The 21,146-nt window shown below is 39.3% G+C and overlaps 1 protein-coding gene across 1 annotated transcript in view; it reads left to right on the top strand.

The window, feature by feature from the left end:
- The first annotated feature begins 4,671 nt into the window (after positions 1-4,671).
- WDR89 (WD repeat domain 89) overlaps positions 4,672-21,146 on the top strand; it is a 42,139-nt gene continuing 25,664 nt past the window's right edge. Inside the window, exons 1-2 of the mRNA XM_024568143.4 lie at positions 4,672-4,829; positions 17,625-17,742. The gene's annotated coding sequence lies outside the window, so the exon portion shown is untranslated. The remainder of the gene's footprint in view (positions 4,830-17,624; positions 17,743-21,146) is intronic.

Here is a 21,146-nt window from a genome sequence, read left to right as displayed (position 1 = left end):
AGTAGATCAAAGGTTTGAACTTGAACTAATTCCTAAATGCCTACATGTAGCAAGCCCTATGCTAAATGTTTTATTTACATTCGAGATATTGTTACTGGATGAGTAATTTGAAGATTACAGAGATTAAATAATTTTCTCAAAATCACACACCTAGTTTTGAGTAATAGTCTTATTAAAATGTATTTCTATTGTGATTATTTTTGGGGAAAAAGTTCCTATCATCTAGAGATATAAAGAATAATATTTACAAATATTATACAAACCAAAAGGTCGCCTGTTTGATTCCCAGTCAAGGCACATGCCTGCGTTGCAGGCCAGGTATGCAGGTAAGAGTGTAAGAGAGGCAACTGATGAATGTATCTCTTGCACATTGATGTTTCTCTTTCTCCCTTCCCCTCTCCCTAAAAACAAATAAATAAAATCTTTAAAAAATAAAATGAACTATGGTTCTAATGCTTAATTAAAGAGAAGACCCAGAGACTAGTTAATCAAATACTGGGGCCTTTTTCTTTTCTCTTCCATTTAAAGTAACTGTGTTACTATTTGCTCATTCTTTTTAACTTCAAAGTGGCAGGAAGAGAACATACAGCTTAAAGTAGTCAGTTTGCTACTTTTGAGCATCTCTGTCAAGAGGTTTTCTGGAGGTAGTTGGTGTTTTTGATTAACATCACAGTTTCTGTGCTGGTTCTGCCTCTTCGCCAACTTTCATCTGCTAAACTAAAAGGGGTAATAGTAAAGTCCATCTTAAAATGGAAGGAGTTAAAACACCATCACTATCTTGAGAAAAAAAAGCTTGGCATGGTGACTGGTATAAACCAGCTGGCACCTGTCACAGGATGTCCTCACAACCCCACACTTTGGCTTCAAGGGCAATATTGTTGACATTTTCAAAAGCTCCAGAGCTAATAGCTTGCCAGAAAGTGTTCCTTACATGGTAGAGGTATGTATGTCTAGGTGTGGGCCTAATGTACAGGGAAAGCTTCAAGGGGCTCTGGGATTCAAGAGTTGGGCAAAGGAATAGGTGCTTAGGAATGGAGCCATAACCTTCAAATGTAGGCTTTTAGGCTGTCTCAGGGACTAGCCAGCCAAATGAAGCAGGGAGTTAGAGAGGCATGTTACATTGGAGTTTGAATATAGGACTGTACTTTTTAGATTTATCTTACCAGAGATTGGAAAATGGAGTTGATTTGTACATCTTGTATGCTCATACTAACCCACTCTCACATATATAAGACTGTATCAACTATGGTTCTTTGGAATGACTTCCAAGCCTGAAACCCCACTCTTAAATGAATAATCTGAAGTTCTTCATCTGGCTGTTATTGTTAAGGTATTTTGTAGATGTGACTAACCGTCATAATCAGTAGACTTTAAATAAAGGAGATTATCCTACATAATCTAGGTGGGCCTGACTGAACTATTGAAAGAGTAGAACTGAGGTTTCCCAGAAGAAATTCTGCCATTTTCCAGAGCATTTTCTCAGTCTGTTGAGATTTTGCTTCCTGGCAATTGTCATCAGTTTTGCTGAAATAAACTCTATATTTAAATGTTCCTTATGTAGACACTGTGGTTGAGCCCTGATACAGTGGTTGAGCATGAGTACTTTCAAGCAGTATTATGTAAAATGTGGATTTTATATTTTAATAGTGTATTTTAATAATAGCAAAGACAAATATATTTTGTATATATAGGAGTGAGTGAGAGGGCAGTACACACATGTGTGTTCTCTTTTTGACTAGGCTTGACCTTGGGTTCCCATGTCCTTCCTTGTAGTGTCCAGTTCTAGCAAGAGTCCTGCTAAGTCATTTTAATTCCCACTTTTTCTTGTTGTATTCAGTATTGAGCCCAGTTTTTCTCCCATATTACAAAACCCCACCATAGTACTCCCCCTTGAATAAAGTCTGATTTACCATCTTAACAAGTATCTATATAGATTTCAAAAAGTTTATACTGTGTATCATGGTTTTTTTTTTATAGCTGAATTCTTTTTTGTTTGTTTAAGATTTTATTTATTTATTTTTAGAGAGGTTAAGGGAGGGAGAAAGAGAGGAAGAGAAATATCAATGTGTGGTTGCCTCTCCCTCACCCCCTACTGGGTACCTGGCCTGCAACCCAGGCATGTGCCCTGACTGGGAATCGAACCAGCGACCATTTGGTTCACCGGTCAGCGCTTAATACACCGAGCCACACCAGTCAGGGCTATATCATTGTATTTTTAAACACAGACATGAAAAGTGTTGAGATTAAAAAGTAAATAAAAAGAGGGGTTGTAATTCCCTTCTGGCATTTCAAGAGTCATCTCGCATTTCTCTCACTTTGAGGTTGTTCCTCAAACTATTTGCCAAAAGATGGTGTTCGAAGATGATCCCGGGGTTCACATCTTGAAAGGCAGTAATGGTCCCTGTTTTAATTACTATTCTAAAATTCTCAGTAAATGTTTTTCTCTTTAAAATGGTACGCTTTGGGAGCCTCCAAAAGACTCCAAAAGTGTGAGCACTTGGGACAGTTAATACAGATTAACCAAATATGCTGGCGATTCAGTCTCTCAAGTTAGTTTATCAGTCGGCTGAACACTGCTAGCCACAGGAGCAGTCTTCATACCTGTAGTTTTTAATGGTTTTTATTCATAGTCCCATGAATTTAATTTATATCTCAATAGACCTTTGATTTAAATAGGAGGCAAAAGGAAAATACCATTAAAATGCTAGTTAGGGAAAGCATTAAAACCGATAATTCTGCATTTTTGCTTCAGGGTGATTTTCATATCTAGATATTTCATTTAGTTCATCATAAAGAATATTAAAAGGAGAAATATAGTGGCGATTACACCCAATTTGGCTCTTCATTTATTGAAAATAAAAATGTTACATCTTCCATGCTTCATTTACAGACAACAACCTGAAACCTTCTCTCATCATTTAGAAAAACACAAAAAATTCAATTTGATTTTTTTTAAACAAAAATACAGTAATTCCAAAAGTCAGTCATAAAAGCAGTTTTTCTTGGCTTTAATCCTGTAAAGTGTACTTAATACTTATTTTTAAAAATATTTTATTTATTTATTTTTAGAGAGAGGGGAAGGGAGGGAGAAAGACATGGAGAGAAACATCGATGTGCCAGAGGTACATAGATCTGTTGCCTCTAACACGTCTCTCACTGGTGACCTGGCCTGCAACCCCCACCTGTGCCCTGACCAGGAATTGAGCTGGGGACCTTTCCATTCACAGGCTGGCATTCAATCTACTGAGCCACACCAGCCAGGGCCTATAAAGTGTACTTAATTTTTAAACTAAAAATGTGGAACTATTATATATCACAAATCCTGTTTTTTCCTTGCAAAAAAGTTGGTATTACACGTTAAATAGGAAAAAATTTGTTGAAAGGAGTCCACTCAGGAAAAGTTTTTGGTATTTTTAGGTTGATTTTTACTTTTGCAAAACACAAAAGTGATGAAATATTAAATGGAGTCACAGAAGTAAAAGGAATTCATGATTCAATAAAGGTAGGAAACTCTGCCTTAAAACCAACGTGTTTCCATAAAGGCTGAAAATGGACGTCCTAGTACAATCTTGAATAATATACAATGTGTTTACATCCTGAAACTGTTCACGTTTGACATTTAACCACAACACTATTTTCCTGTCAAGACAGCAGCCAGTTCTGCATCATGTCATTTCAACACTTGATTTCCCCGCACCATTATCGTATATAGCGTTGCTAAATTTAGGGTACTTTTCAAGTATTCTCAAATGGACACTAATATGAAAAATCAAACTTTTGTCGTAACACAAAAATTTTACAAGCTGAAAACGTTACTATACTAGTAGAGCGTCAGGTACAGTAGTTTAGTGTCTGAAACACTAATATTTCTTTTACAAACATATACATGAACTCTTTCCAGTTTTGCAAAGTATCTTTTTGGCTTTAATGTTGCTGATAACACATCAGAATGTCAGTGAGTGTTAACAATGAAGAATTCAGGAGCAACAACCACTTTTAGCCCAGGCTGGTGTGGCTCCTTGGATTGAGTGAAGGCTTTGGAACCAAAGGGTTGCTGGTTCCATTCCCAGGCAGGGCACATGTCTGGTTTGGTGGCCTGGTTCCAGATGGGGGGCGCGGGAGAGGCAACCACACATTGATGTTTCTCTCCCTCTTTCTCCCTCCCTTCCCTTCTAAAAATAAAATTAAAAAACAAAACAAAACAAAACCACACTTAAAGACACAGGACTTGCGCGTTGGGGACTACAAATCAGAGTTATGTGGAGGGGAAAACAATGACAGGCACGCCACAGAGGGAGTAAAAGACTGGTTCCTTCGAGTCTTATTTAGAAGTTGGGAGGGTATGTGGCTGTTGCAGGGCCCAATTCTTATTCTCTTCCCAAGACTGGATCGGTGGAAGTTCTAGCATCTAAAACGCTCAAAGGAACTCACGTTGCACAATGTCAACGGAAGAGTTCTGTCACCCAAGGAAGAGGCGGAACTTGCTTAATTCTCGTCCCTTATTGGTCAGACGTTCAAGAGACTCAACCCTTTTATCACAACCAATGAGTCTTTGAAATTTCCGTTAACGTAACAGAAGGGGCGATGGTAAAGTAACATGTGGTACAGCGATGTACGTGAACTGGCTCCACACGGGCGCCGAGAAGTCCGCGCAATTCCTGGAGCCTCGTGCTCCGCATAGCCCGCCTCTCTGTTGCTGGCCAGTCACCTTCCACTTCCTTTACACAAATACCCAATCAGAGAGGTAGAGGGGAGGAGTTCCGGTAGTCCACTCGGCAGCCAGACTGAGCTGGTGTTCGCTCCCGCGTCAGTGCGGGTTTGTAGCTGAGGTACTTTTCGCGGGGTCGGGGTGGGCGAGGGCTTGGGCTGGGTGGGCGAGGGCCTGGGCTGGGTGGGCGAGGGCCTGGGCTGGACGGGCGGCGGCCGGACGGGTGGCCGCCAGACAGCCGGAGTTGCTGAGTCTCTGGCCTTGAGATTAATGGGGAAGAGCCGGGAAGAGGGACCATGCCTTGCGGTTTCTGGTGGTGTGGTTTCTGGTGCTGCGGGCCTAGTCTGGGTCAGACCCGCAGAGTCCTATCCCGAGGGCCGCCGCCTCCAGCACTTCCTTTGGGTCATTCTAAATTAAAAGTGTAGCGTCCTTCGCCAGGCGTTCAAGGAAAAGTAAGCCAGGACCTTGTTTTCCCCTGCTCCTGCCTCCGTCCCCTCGCATTCTTTCCGACCCACCCCCTGAGTTTGTTAATTTTCGAGGTCAGAAAACACGTTTTTACTTGGGAAATGGCGTAGTACGAACTAGAAGACCAGCCTCTATCTTCAGCACTTTACGTGTGTTATCATCTCGTTTAACCCACAGAGCGTTTAACCCAAAGGAAGTGTTTGATAATGTCATTTTTTCGCGAAGAAACTCATGTTAAATTACTAGTCCGCGTGTCTCTTAAGCTTATTTTTGACAATTTAAATTGTGTGTGGCGTTCGATTTCCATGGACGTAAACTTAAGATGTGGTAGTCCTTGTAAAATGTTGCTCTTGTTTTCTAACTTGAAATTATTTCAATACAGCATACCTGCAAGTAAATCGATTGTTGTTATCGAGGTAAAATGATCTCATAGACATCGAAGTAGGAGCCACTTACTAAACTTTGGGGGAGTCAGCATCTCTGCCTCGGCTGTTCTTCAGGTGCTGAATTGAAAGCAATACCAACCTTGTCTATTTCCTAGAGGTGCGAGGATCGAATAAGATAATGGATCTAAAATATAAATCACTGATGTTAACTACATATGAGTGTTACTGCTTTTTAAAATCTTTCCTGTAGAGGCTAGACTATCATTTGAACCTAGTACATAGAATATATAATAGTGGTAGTAACGTGCAGCCTAGTATCCGTAAAGCATATATGTCCCACTTACTGTATTTTGCTGTGTATAATACGTACTTTTTTGCCCACTTATTTTTGGAAAAATAAGGATGCTTGTTATACATGGGTAGTGCTAATTCAGTATCTATATATGTTTTTAATTCTTTTATGCTTATGTGTTAAAAGTCTCACTCTAGAAAGCAATAATGATACCTGTATGCAAAATAATACCCTGCAATACCATAATCAGTTTTGTTTCTAAATATAAATAAATAATTTAATTTAAAAATTGACGGGGGGCTTTAACGCAGCCCCCCAGGTTCCGCCAGGGCCGAAGGAAAAGACTACCAAGACATGATCTGCTTGGCGAGGAAAGGTGGCCGTTTCTCTCAGGGGGAGAAGGGCCCCGAGCCTCTCTCTCCAGGGGCTTTTATTAGGTTCATTCGCATAGGAATACAGATAAAGCTCATTGATCATTGTCAGTCAGTAAGGGTTAAACAGTACAAGATTTACAGAGAACTCTGAGGGCTTATTCTGAGTTACAGCCAATTAGTTAGAGGGCCATAAAACTTTAGGCGCCAGACTCATCTCAGGTCTGGACCTTTATCTCTTAAACTGAGGGTACAAATTAAGTAGGTTTCACAGGAATGTATGTATTTTTGTTAGGCCTGATTCCCCAGGGAATCCGCCCCTCCCAGCACAGGACTGCACTGCCCTCTGTTATTGCTTCAGGCTTAAGTCAGGCAAGGGAAGTAAGGCAGCCAAGAGATTAGGAGACTTCTTGCAGACAGAATGAGGACTCAGGCTATTTCACAGCCGAGGGGCGAGGGTCCATCACCCCCTTTTTCCACAGCCCCCCCGAGTCCTTCCCTGCGGGCCTCTTTCGTGACCAGAACCTGTCTTAGGTTGATCCTCCCTTGAGGATTCTTACCCGTCATTGGCTAACTGGTCAATCTCAGGGCCAAGCAGGGTGAAGTGGGCAGAAGTGGCACTTCTGCCAGGGAGACAAGCTTTGTGGCTTAAGGTCCCAACTCTGACTCAGCCTTAACCATGAGGGGTTACAGCCTCTGAAACCAGGCAGGGCGGTTCCCAACAAAAAATTAAAATGAACGATTTTTCTCCTGAAAGTCTGGGCCAAAAACGTGGGTGCATAGTATACACGGAGTGCCTTATACATGGCAAAATGCGGTACCTACCTGCTTATCTAGGGCTTAGGACAGTATTCCTTGTACGTGCAAAAGTCTTGCTTGTCTGTTTTATATTCTTATGTTAGGCAGTTGTAAATAGTACAAAGCAAAAGTAGATCAGCTCACATAGCAGCTTTTGTAAATTCTTTTCTCCCACCTTCTATTGTTATCCATTCAGTTTTTGAGTTGTATCTTAGTTTTAACCTAAAATCATGACTTTTTCCCTGCAACTTCTATTATTGATTACATAGGAAGATCATGCTTATTTTCCTATTTCCAATGATGCTTTAAAACACTACTTTTCTCATGATTTCTACATATTTAAGGTACTTTCATTTACTTGATATCAAAGGTCATAATTGAAAATGAGAATTTATATTTCTGAACTGGAGTGCTATTTATATTAATGTAGTTCAGTATTTTAGGGCCAACTGTGTGCAAATCACTGCTTAGCTGTTGAGAGGGTGTACAGTTCAAATCCACGTTTAAGAAGCGTGAACTCAATATAGGAACAGTTCAAACCCATGTTTAAGAAACATAAACTCAGATAATGGGGATTTAAGGTAGCCATTTAAGCAAACACGCTCTGTATTTCATTGTCCTTAAGGCTAGACTGCACTGCGCTTCATGGAGAATTGGACATTTCTTCGGATGAATATAATAATTTGTTGCTCTCTCATGTCTGGCTGGAATGCATAATTCTCAGGAGACAGGATCTCATGAATTGAGTTTGTTACCATCCACTTGTTGGAATAAGATAATAAAAAAAATAACCCAGCTCCCAGTAGGCATTCAGTATATAATAACTATTCAGTAAAGGTCTATGCTTTTTGCATGGAGTTGGAAGGGCAAAGGGCAAGCAGAAGCATATGTGGGACATTTGTATGGTTCAGGCCTACATTACTATTCTCTTGTCACATGGTCACACCTAGTTTATTTATTTATTATTTTTAATCCTCACCAGGGGATATATTTACTGATTTTAGAGAGAGGAAGGTGGGGAGAGAGTAACATCAACAGATTGTCTCCCATATGTACCCTGACTGGGAATTGATCCAGTGACCTTTTGGTTTGCAGCCTGGCATTCAGTCCACAGAGGCACATCAGCCAGGTCCAATGAGTTCCTTGAGCATCCTGATCACCAGTGTTTTGAACTTTGCATCTGCTAGGTTCTTTATCTCCATTTTGTTTAGTTCTTTTTTTTTAGAGTTTTGTTCTGTCATTTGGGCCGTGTTTCTTTGTCTCCTTGTTTTGGCAACCTCCCTGTGTTTGTTTCTGTGTATTAGATAGAGCTGCTCTGACACCCTGTTATAGTAGTGTGGCCTATTGTAGAAAAGGCACCTGTAAATTGTGTGGAGCAGAGCCTTAGGTAATCGCCAGGGCAGGGCAACCCACTTTGTGGCTTGGTGTGGGGTGGGGGGCTTGAAGAGGTGACTGCCTCTGCCTGGCTTCTGGAAGTTTGCCCAGCACTCATCCTTTTTCTAGTCTCTTTACTTCCTCCCATATACAACTGGTGCCCTTCCACCTGTAGCCTTGGTGCTCAGTCTCAGAGGAGGTAGGTATGTGTGTAAGTCCCTGTGGCCCCTTTAAGAGGAGTCTTCTGTAAATCAGGCAGTTTCTTCTACTGCTCCACCCCCCCACTCTTTTTTACAGCCAGAAGTTACTGGGATTTATCTTCCTTGCCCTGGAACCCTGGGCTGTGTGGTCTAGCCTGGGGCTAGGTTCCCTTGCTCCCCAGGTGTACCTCCCCATTTTTATCCATCACACAGGAATGTGGGACTGCCCATTCAGCCCACTCTCTGTGCCACACTGCATCTCTGTGCCTTGCCACCCCCCACCCCACATCTCCACCCCTCCTACCTGTCTGAATGAATGTGGTTTCTTTAAATCCTTGGTTGGTGGACTTCCATACAGCTTGATTTTCCGATGGTTCTGGGTAATATTTGTTTTGAAGTCTAGTTGTAATTTTTTTGTAGTCGTGCAAGGAGGTAAAGCATGTTTACCTATGCCTGCATCTTGACCACAGAAAAGAATTGATTTTTTTTAATTCTTGAAAAATAGTACTATTTTAGGGTCACATTATATCACATATTTAACATTTGAAATTGGATTCACTTAGCTTAAATAAGTGCAGATTTTTCTTGGGTTCCACTGATTTAACTGGGTCATTTAAGCTAAATAAATTGTACATGATACAAAATGAGATTTTTAGCAGTATTCTTAATGTTTTAAAGATCAAAAAACTTCATTATGTGTTCTATACTTTCCAGATTGTCTGGGCTAAATGTTAATTGTTATGATACAACCTGAGAAGTATAAAGCATAAAATTGTTGATAACATATGATAGAAAGAGCAATTGGAATCAGAGGATTGCTCTACCTGGACCATACAAAGTATTTAGCTTTCCCTAGCTTTAGTTTACTGACTTGTAAAATAAGAATAATAGTACATGCCATCTTTAATTCTCAGAGTTGTGAAAATTAGGCGAAATGGCAAATACTATAGTCCTTTGCAATATGTGATTCTTTCATAAAATAAAGTTATATTAAGTATCTATTGTACCTTAAAAGGGTTCAAATTTAGCCTTAATTCTGTTGTGGACTCCACTAGTTAATGTGATTTTTTTTAAAAGCTTTACCACAGTGGTTTGCTTCCTCATAAATTGAGTGGATCAAAGAGTGATAAAATTCTTGTCTATCAAATATTTTTAAAATATTTTTCTTGATTTTAGAGAGAGAGGAAAGGGGGGAGAGAGAGACACACACACAAACATTGATGTGAGAGAAACATCTATTGGTTGCCTCGCACATGTGCCCCAACCAGAGATCAAACCCGCAACCTAGGTATGTGCCTTGACTGGGAATTGAATCCCCAACCTTTTGGTGTGTAGGATGACACTCCATCCAAGTAAGCCACACCAGGAAGGACTGTCTATAAAGTCTTTTTAAGTTAATATTAGTGTTAAATAATATTAGTCTCCAAATTTCATTTTCACTTTTCTAACAATGCAATTTCATATGAAAATTAAAAGAAACCTCTTCTTCCAAAGACTAATGTTTGGTGTGCTATTATAATGAAAATGATTTTTCCTGATAATTCAGCTTAGTCTGTTTATTACGACCTTTAAGATATTTCTTATACATGTTCCTTCGTGTTAGTATGTATACTGAGGTAAGTGACTATCTCCATTCTTATGGCCATTCATCCTGATCATTATTACTTTTTATTGGCTTTTGAAAAAAGAATTTAATCATTCCTTGAATTGCAGCAGAGCCTGTGGTTAAGAGCAGATTCTTCAACTAAACTGCCTAAATTGAGTATTGGCTCTAATTACTAGCTTTGTGATCTTGAGCTGGTTATGTTTAACCATTGTGTGCTTCAATTTCCCGTTTGTGAAATGAGGTAATTATAAGTACTTCATAGAATGTTATGAGAATTAAATAAGTATTTGTGAAGTGTTAAAACAGTGCCTGACAAACACTGTTTTAGATAAATTCTTTCCTCGTTGATTTTATTTAGTATCATTCATCAAGTATTAATGTAAAGTAACATTTAGAAGAGAAAAAGCTTCAGGTCATGACTTATATTTTAAATTTCTTTTATCTCATAGCTGATATTATTTTAAATCTTTCTTTAAGTCTATATACACTTGGCACAGGCAACCAAAATTTGCACTGGACTTGACATCATTGGTATTGCCATAATCTTAAAATTTTTTTTTCTTAGTGTTAAGACTTTCCACATGAATATGCTTTAAATATTTTAACTCTTTCTTGCTTGGTTTTTTGATTAATGGTGACTCTGAAATGTTAGTGGAAATAAGAATTGTAACACCATTTTACATTGGAATGGCCATTTAAAAAAGCTTTATAAAATATATCCTTTATATCATTTGAGAGTCAGTGTAAGAAAGCACTTAAGAGTGTGTGCTCTTGAATCATGTTTGAGTTCCAGTTCCTACTATGCATTTGTGAGACAAACGACCTTTGGCAAATAACACACCGTGTCTAATCCTCCCTTTTCTAATAATAAAAAGGGGGAAGTAAATTAACTACTTTATAGGGCTGTCCAGAATGTTAAATGAGATATAATGCATATAAAGCATTTAGAACAGTACCTGGCATATAGCAAAAAATCAGTATATCTTAGTTATTGTTATGTCATTGGTGCACACAAAAGAGCCAATAAATAGAAAAGGGGGGAATATGAGGAAACCAAGATTCAAAGTGGATCTGTGATTTACTGTACGTCATGTGCAAAGAAAAAAAAAGTAAGTTTCCTCACTTTAGTGTTGATCTTTCTCTTTAAAAATACTACTTCCTTTTCTCTAGTAACACTTCTTCAGCTTACACATATTGACTAGGTTCATCCCAGACACAGGTTCCTTCATTTCCCATTGTGTTTCCATTTCTTGGCTATCTTTGTTAGAGTACACATTTTATCCTTGGTTCTGATTCTGTCAAAGCCCTTCCCTTTCTTCTTTCTTTTTTTTTTTTTTTTTAATTTTTATTGTTATTCAATTAGTTGTATGCCTTTTCTCCCCATTCCCCTTTCTTCTTGAATCCTTCCTTTAGCCCCTGAATCATTCAGACCTAGAGTTGTTAGCATGTATCACAGGCATCTCTTTTCAAAAGGAGAATAGATATTGAAGCTAAATTTTTATAGTGATTTTTTTAAGTTGGGATTTTATACATATATACACATACATATTTTTAAAAGATTTTATTTACTTATTTCTAGAGAGAGGGGAAGGGAAGGAGAGAGGGAAACATCAATGTGTGGGTGCCTCTTATGTGCCCCCTTCAGGGGACTTGGCCTGCAACCCAGGCATGTGCCCTGACTGGGGATTGAACTGGTGATGCTTTGGATCACAGTCCGGAAGTCAATCCTCTGAGCCAATCCACTGAGCCACACCAGTCAGGACTAAATTGTGATTTTTTTATTGCCTGTCATTAATTTGTATTTAATATAGCACTAAATTCTTTTTATGAAACTATTTTATTCTCTCCAAACGTTTCCCTTTTTTTTCTGAGAATGTAAAATCAAATTGAAGTTTTTCTTAGAAACTAAGAAAGGAGTTTGAGAGTCCCCTGACACAAATCCCCTGAGCCATTCTAAAAATAGGAAGAATACAATGTATGAATCATTGGGTTATTTTTGAAAATCTTGAATGATTAAATTGTGGATGTATCTTTTTTGGCATCAAAAATGTGGTTTATGTCATACAAGGGACATTATGCATTATTTGCAGAAAATTTTAGATACTGTGATCCTATAAAGTATTTTCTTTAGAATGAAGAAAAGCTGAAGAAAGAGCATTTTGAACATATTTTTTTACTTCTGGAATTTTATATATAGGACTAGTTGTTAAATTACATTCAAACCAGCAAGTGTTTATTGAATGCTTTCTGCAGATAGGGTGCTGTGTAACATGGTAAGGTGATATTCCCAAATCCTAACCCTTTCCTTAGCTTCCTAAGTTATATCTTCATGGTATAACAGAACCATTGGGTTCTATTGCCCACCACCAGTAAGAACCATGACTCCCAATGCCAGAGTCTTATGAAAAGGAAAGGAACTATTCAAAAGTTACACAGTTTTAGAATAATGTCAGAATTCTGCCGTTAAATCCCACTCCCTTTACAAACTAAAGAAACACCCACAAACACACAGTCCTTCCTCCCCTTGCCAAACCAGGCCAGTCAGAGGTACCATCTTAGGAAAAGAAATAGAAGTCTGTAGCTTAGCTGGGCAGAATCCTATCTGTATTCTGGCTTCTTCTAGTCATCTGTGCTTGGCTCTGCTCCTGCTCTTAATTCAAAACTGCATCCTCATGGTGGGCCAGTGGGGGTCCTTCTGCCTCCTTTCAAACCATGTGGCCAAGACCCTGCAATGCTGGTACATCATGCTTTTCTGCTCCTTTCTAAGCTGTGTGGGCAAAAGCACATGGCTGCCCCACCCTTGGGTTTAAATCCCAGCACAGATCTTCCTCTGTAACCCATTTCCGACTCCTGCCACACTGGGTTACATCTGCCCTTCCCCTTATCTCCTTCTCTTCTCAGCTGCCATTTTTAGACTGGGCAGGCCTGGTCCTGTGATGTAGGAGCCAGCTCCAAGCCTCTCAAGCAAGCCCCTCCGGCTATATCACAAGTTAGAGTCAGGCCCATCTCCCTGGCACAGCTACTTAACATTACTTAAACACTGACCAAGTTCTTTAGTATGCGAAGTAACTTTCAGTGGCCCTGCTCTGCTTCCCCTTCTCCCAGCCAGGTTGGTGGGGGGACTTCCCCATTTTGGGGGCACCCGGTATTCCCTGTTACAGTGGCACTTTCTATGACTTTAGGAGGTTGGAGTGGATTAATCTCAAAGCTGTGGTTATGGATGTTTCATCAATGTTGGTATTAATCAATTTATTTCTTATGTAGGAGCTTTTCTTCAGAAAAGGAATTGCTGCTTCTAAGGCTTCAAGTGTGTGTGTGTGTTTCTATTTTGGACATTGTTTTGTAGTATGTGTAGTTTCTTTGTATTTTTTCTTCCTGTATTGAATTTGTTTTGTATGTGTTTGTAAGTTTACACTCCACACGAAGTAGAATTTCATGAGGTAGGCCAGTAGTGGATTGGTTTTAGAGAATAGATAATTGGAGAACATGGCTCCTGTCCCTAAGAAGTTTATACCTGGCCCTGGTCATGTAGCTCAGTTGTTCAGTGTCATCCTGATAAGCCAAGGTTGTGGGTTCAATCCCTGGTCAGGATACATACAAGAAAGCAACCAATAAATGCATAAGTAAGTGGAACTATATATCAATATTTCTCTCTCTAAAAATCAATAATTTAAAACAACTCCATGCTCTACAGTGGGGATAAACAAATATAAGTATGTAAAATATAACTAGATACAAATAACACTTCAGTATATTTAGTATATGATTATTGCTGTATGAATTATAGACAATATTTTGGCATTCAAGGGAAGTAAAAACTAACTTCAGGCTGGGTTAAAGATTGTAGTGCTAGTAGCATTTGAGCTAGGTGTTGAAGCATTTTTAAGATGTAGATAACTCAGGAAAGTTATGTAGGATTCTTGGAGAGAATATCCATCCTTTATGTAGTTCTCTTGTTAGAAAAATACTTCACCCATTAAAATATTGAAAAGTCTGGGGTTGCTATAAAATAATTTGTAATTCAAATATTCAGGTATCTGCAGCCTATGCAGAAACAACAAAATAATGTATATGATACTTGATAAAAATTAAACATTTCATTTAAGAACTATTTGTATTTGTGAAGTTATATATTGCTTTCATTTTCTATTTAGTGTCATGCTGAATGTCAGTATTTTTTACAACATGAAAGTAGTTTCTAAGAACAAAATTTACATGATATTTCTCTTACAGGTAGTAAGACTTTGTCCTATTTTTGCCATGATTGTCCAGGAATCAGTTAGATGTTAGATTAAGTGTTTCCTGTTTTGCTCTGTGTTAGGCAAGTAGGAGGTTTTACAGTTGCAGATAAGAGGTAATGAGGATAGTGTGCCCTCCTTGGGGCACACCCACTCAAATCTCCTTTTCAAGTGAGTTTTCTAAGGGTCCCCATAAGACTTGCAACCAGTGGAGAAATGGGCAGCAATAGCTGGTCCCCAGCTTACCCCATCAACCAATTCCTAAGGTCCCCTTTTCTCTGATTTTCCAGTGAGCTGCTAGCAGCACCACCTTTGCTCACTTTCCCATAACATTTCTAGAGAGCCAAAGCAGCCCTGCTTAGGCTATCTCCTGTTACTTCTATGATAGGCCCTTCCTTGTTTCACTGTCCCCAGCTTTAATAAACATACTCTCAAAATCAAAAAAAAAAAGAAGAGGAGGAGGAAGAAAAACTGGAGGGTAATGGCAGAAGAAACAGTGAGGAGATAGATGTGGAGGGTGATTTTCAAGGTGGGATTTATAAGCTTTAGTTGAATCTTGTTCCTTGCCTCCCTTTAATCAGTAGATGACAGATTTTGAGCCTAGAAGATGAAAAGTTTGTGCAGTTAACAGAGATGAATAATTCAGATATTTGAGTTATATTTTGGGTATATTTAGTTTGAAGTTTTGGCAGCAAGTTTAGAGACAGGGATCTAGCGGGGCATTAGAAATATGGGATTGGAATTTTGGAGAAATATCAGGGCTGAGGATAAAATCTGTGAATTAATAGAGGTCATAATTTATGAGTTCACATAGAAGAAAGGAAAAGAACAACTAAGAAAAATGCAATTCAATCTCAATTTTCATGGTTAATAGAAGAAATTTAAATAATTACTAAGTTAAAGCATCTTTCTTCTTAGAAACTTTGTAGTTCTGGATGATTTTTTGTGTTCTCTAATTTTTGGACCTGTTGCTAGGTGGCAGTAGTAATCAATGCCAAGGGCAAGGCAAGCAATTTAAAGAGAGTTTGATAGTTTAAGTCTAAGCTAAGCATTTTTGTATGTTTAGTAAACTTACAATTGGCAGTACATTATTTCTATCCCTTTTTAACCTTTACATCAGGTTCATAAAGTTTGAAATTCTTTTTCTCTAAATATAGGATTGCAGGATGGTTCAAGATTTAATACCTTTTGTTGGTTATTCCTTTGAGATCAGGATCTTTCACTGTGTTCACAAGAGAGGAAATGAGTTTAGAACTTAACTAGATTCTGATCTTTGCATGATATGGCACAAAGTGATTAAGAGAGTTGGTGTGTCCTATGCAATCTTTACATGAGTATAAAACTATAAATATTTATGTTTAAGGGTTTTACCACTGTTTCGATTTCTTTCAGCAGATCCCTTTTGGATATTCACCTAATTTGGAGCATTAAATAGTAAATCTTACTTCAAAATGTAAAAGAAAAGTGTATTTAGCTATCAACTTACAAATATTTATGAAATATTCCCTTATTGTATGAGATATGTTGACATTATAAGCTACCTAGTATCTAGAAGCCTCATTCTGCCTGTAATCTTATTTCAGTCACTGGTTATCAGTGGAAATGCAATTATTAATATGTTAAAGTAACTTTCTGTTTTGTGACAATTTGGGGAAACATTTTCTTCTATGAATTCACCTTGGATTTATCTAGTCTTCCTGTGCCCGGTATAAGTTTGTGTATGTGTGTGTCTATGTGTATTTCTCTGTTGTCATGGTTAGCAGCATGGGATATATATGTTTATTATAAATATATATATTAGGTTTTATATTAGGTTTTATTATTTCACACTATTGTATTTCTTTGAAATTATGCAGCACTTTTTATGTGTGTGTGTGCCAGGCATTATTCTGAGCATTTAACATGTAGTAATTAATTTATTTGTCACAACAACCCTGTGAGGCTGGAACTGTTATCCCCTGCTTGAAAGAATTGGAAACTGCAACACATAGCATGTAAAGGCAAGATTTTAACCCTAGCAGTCTGGCTATATTCCCATTTTCTTAACTACCATGAAATACCTATTTTTCTAAGTCACAGTATTCTCAGCTAAGAAGCAGGAATCAAATAAAACCCCTAATTTTAGGGCTATTTAGGCTTAGATGAAGCAGTGCATTTGAAGAGACTGATGTGGAACCTAGATATTAACAGTCACTTAATATTAGCTCTTGTTTGGCTATATTTTGGTTTTCTTCCAGTTGGGTTTTGTTGGGTTTGGTTTGGTTTTGGTTTTGGTCTTCTCTACAGTATTTTATTCTTCCTATACTCATTCTTTATACAGTGGTGTTCCCCAGTTTCATTCTTGATCTGCTGTTCCACATCATTCTGTATAATTCCCCTTCAGGAGGTTCATCCACTTTTCTAGTTTTTAACTACTGTCTAATTCCTATAGTCTGATGACCCAGTCCCATACTTCCCTCCCTCCCCACTGTGAGCTATAGAATAATGTATCTAAGTGTGTGCCGTACATCTGTCCTTGGCTACTCACGCACATTCCTCAGGCTTGTTACGCATAAAAGTGTGAAAGAACTTTAATCTAAAGTGGAACTGAAGGGTAGGAAGTGGAGAATCTCAGGCATGCATCCTCATAGAAAGGAAAGATTGACTGGGCCCTGGCTGGTGTGGCTCAGTGGATTTATCACCAGCCTGTGAACCGAAGGGTCACCCATTCGATTCCTAGTCAGGGCACATGGTTGCGTTGCGGGCCAGGCGCCTGGTAGGGGTCATGCGAGGGGTAACCACACATTGATGTTTCTCTCCCTTTCTTCCCCTCTTTGTAAAAATAAATAAATAAATAAAATCTTTTGAAAAAAAATGAAAGAATGAGAGATTGATTTCCTATAAATGTCTGATATATAGAAGAGTGAAGCTTTTCCTCTGACGAATGAGCATCTACCAAGAATGTCTTTCCATCTTTGAACTAATGAACTCACTACATGGCCTTTAACTGAACTTTCCCCTTTTTAACTTTTTGCCCATAAAAGCAACCAGACATCTTCAGTCTTGCCTGTAGTTCTCTGTGGTTTGCTTGTCCAGAATTTCTCTGCTATTCCTGAATAAACTCGATTTCTAGTTACTTGAGCTTGTTTTAGGTAGCACTACCACTTGTTTTTCTTTTTTTTTTGGGTCAACATTACCTTATGTCAGAAGTGGGATCTGAAGGAGCCGACCACCAAGGAATGACAGTCTCTGGAACTGAGCGAGGTACTCACACTTGAGCCCTTTGTGTTCTTCGCTTCCACGAGTCACCATAACTATTGATTTGGTAAGTCTCTTCTCAGTCTCGAGCTTCCTCCTTTTGGTCAAGGTCTGTGACTTTATTTCGGTTCTGGATAGAGACAAATTGCCCTTCTGGTGAGTACTCTTTGTTTCTGATGATGGGATCCCAGTCATCTTAATGTTCTAAGGGAGACCCTCTTTGGGGGCCCCTGGCCAGTATGTTAAAAAATTTCACTTGTTCTTTCTTATGCTCATTTCTAACTAAATGGACCAATTTTACAAAGGGTAACTTAGAACTCTAATGGCTATATGGAGAACCTTTGATGTCCCCAAACTTGTTTTTATCTGAACTAAGAAGACTGTGGCTACAATATTAAACAATCCAAATGGGATAGTTTTTGAATTAGTATGTGGAGGCTTGTAAATGTGTTTTAGGATTTTTAATTGCTTCTTTAGAAGGGACTTTTTCCAAATTCACTAAACCAAATAAATAACTAAATATAGTTTTTTTTAAAAACCACAGGCCTCTTTGTTTGTGCTAACCAAGGTCCCTCCTATAATCTTACTGTTCTTTCCTCTTTGCCTCCTCTAACCAAGATGCCTCCTAATCCCTTCCCTCTATCTGCACTTTGTTTCCTATTACATAAATCTTACCAATCAAGCCCATTAAAACTTTCACTTTCAAAATTATACCTTTCGAGGGTCCGACTAAACCACCCTAGACTTTCTATGTCCTATAAACACAGGCTGAACTTACGGCTATAATTAAAGATTTTCTGAAGGTAACTAAGGCTCCCCATAGATTTGCAGAAAAATTCAATATTGTAACCCTAATTTACCAACTCGGTCTCTAATCTGTATCAATTAATCCACATGGGTTTAATACAACACTGGATTAAAACTGCTGGTTAGAAAAAGCTTGAACAATCTCTAGGGTTTAAAAAGAACCACCATCCCTTTTTATATGATCAAGCTTATGGTATGGTCAAAAGGATACATGGAGTGATTCTTAGAACCTTTCTCAAACCTGTGGACTGGAATAAAGTTCAGGCAGGTATCCAAAACCTGCCTAATCTAGCCATGACTTTTATAGCAAATTCCAAATTGTTTTCAAAGACAGTTCTGGAATCCTTGTAGTTGTTGAATCTACACCCATGTAGGTTTTAATTCTGTTTTCATAAATGGCCTAAAGGACTTCTGACCTTGTCAATCTGCCTAATCAGTTAGCTTGTACGCTAAAAGATGACATCAGGAAAAAGACAACTAAAAAGGAGAGGGGCTTCTGGCCAAGATGGAAGTGTAGGTAGATACTCTTCAGTTCCTCACACCAAAAGAAGGAAAACAACCAATTTAAAAACCATCCAGAACTACCAGAAAATCAAACTGTATGGAAGTCTGAGAGCCAAGGAGTTAAAGACGAAACATTCATCCAGACTGGTAGGAGGGGTGGAAACAGACAGCTGGGGCAGAGAGGATGCACAGCAAGGCAGTGGCTGGCAGCCTGGGGCAGGGGTGTTGTGAGGGGGCAGCGGGTGGACTGGGTAGGTCTCACATTCATGTGTGGATAAACTGGAACAGCTGGTGAGCGAGACACCGTGCAACTCAGGGTTCCAGCATGGGAAGATAAACCCTCAGAACCTCTCACTGTAAAAACCTGAGGAGGTTGCAGTGGGAGAAACTGCCAGTTTCACAGGAGGGTATGTTGGAGGGGCCCATGGGGTCCTAGAACATATACAAGTCCACCCACTCTGGAGTCAGCACCAGCGGAGCACCTGAAAGGGCACAATTCGCTTGTGGGAAATGGGGAAAGTGACTGAAAACAGGGTAAGAGCCCAACAAGCGGCATTGTTCCCCTTCTGACCCCTCCCCCACATACTGCATCACAACTCAACGAAGGGGTTGCTTTGCCCTGGTGTATACCTAAGGCTCCACCCCTTATGTAACAAGTGCCCCAAGACAAAGAAATATGGCCCAAAATGAAAGAGCAGATCAAAACTCCAGGAAAAGAACTTGGCCAGGAGATTTCTGGCCAAGATGGAGGTATAGGTAGATACTCTTTCCTTCCTCGCACAACTAAAAGGACAACAACAAACTTAAAAAACAACCAGAACTACAAGAAAATCGAACTATGTAAGTCTGACCACCAAGAAGTTAAAAAAGAAACATTTATCCAGACAGGTAGGAGGGGCAGAGATGGACAGCCTGGGCAGAGAGGATGGGTAGCAAGGCGGTGACTGGTGGACCAGGTGGTCCCACATTCAAGTGCGGATAAACCAGGAGGAACAACTACGGAGACAGACCGAGCAACCCAGGGTTCCAGCATGGGAAAAGAAAGCCTCAAAACCTCTGGCTGTAAAACTCTGTAGGGGTTCCAGCAGCAGGAGAAACTCCCAGCTTCACAGGAGAGTTAGCTGGAGAGATCCATAGGGTCGTAGAACGTACACAAACCCACCTACCCAGGAATCAGCACCAGAAGGGCCCAATTTGCTTGGGGATAGTACACGAAGTGACTGCAAGTGGAGTGAGAGCTAAGCAAGTGGCTTTGTTTCCTCTGACCCCTCCCCCACATACAGCACCACAATGCAGCTAAGTAGGTTTTCCCACCCTGGCAATACCTAAGGCACTGCCCATTACAGGTGGGCCAAGACCAAATATGGCCCAAATGAAAGAACAGATCAAAAGCCCAAAAAAAGAACTAAGCAATGAGGAGATAGCCAACCTATCAGATGCAGTGTTCAAAACACTGGTAATCAGGGTGCTCACAGAAATGATTGATTACAGCTGCAAAGTAAAGAAGTAAAAGCTATACAAAGTGAAATAAAGAAAAATATACAGGGAACAAACAGTGAAGGGAAGGAAACCGGATTCAATTCACCAGTTTGGAACAAAAGGGAGAAATAAACATTCAACCAGAACAGAATGAAGAAACAAGAATTTTTAAAAATGAGGAGAGGCTTAGGAACCTTCAGGACAACTTTAAACATTCCAACATCTGAATCATAGGGGTGCCAGAAGGAGAAGAAGAGCAACAAATTGAAAACTTATTTGAAAAATAATGGAGAACTTACCCAATCTGGCAAAGGAAATAGACTTCCAGGAAGCTCAGAGAGTCCCAAAGAAATTGGACCTAAGGAGGAACACACTAAAATACATCATATTAAATTACCCAAGATTAATGATAAAGAGAGAATCTTAAAAGCAGCAAGAGAAAAGGAGACAGTTACCTACAAAGGACTTCCCATAAGACTCTCAGCTGATTTCTCGAAAGAAACCTTACAGGCGAGAAGGGGCTAGAGAGAAGTATTCAAAGTTATGAAAGGCAAGGACCTATAGCCAAGATGACTCTATCCAGCAAAGCTTTCCTTTAGAATGGGAGGGCAGATAAAGTGCTTCCCAGATAAGGTCAAGTTAAAGGAGTTCATCATCACCAAGCCCTTATTATATGAAATA

The sequence above is a fragment of the Desmodus rotundus genome, chromosome 7 (assembly GCF_022682495.2).
Source record: "Desmodus rotundus isolate HL8 chromosome 7, HLdesRot8A.1, whole genome shotgun sequence".
Lineage (NCBI taxonomy): Eukaryota > Metazoa > Chordata > Mammalia > Chiroptera > Phyllostomidae > Desmodus > Desmodus rotundus.
The sequence above is the reverse complement of the archived record's forward strand: the minus strand, read 5'-3'. Positions and strand labels throughout refer to the sequence as shown.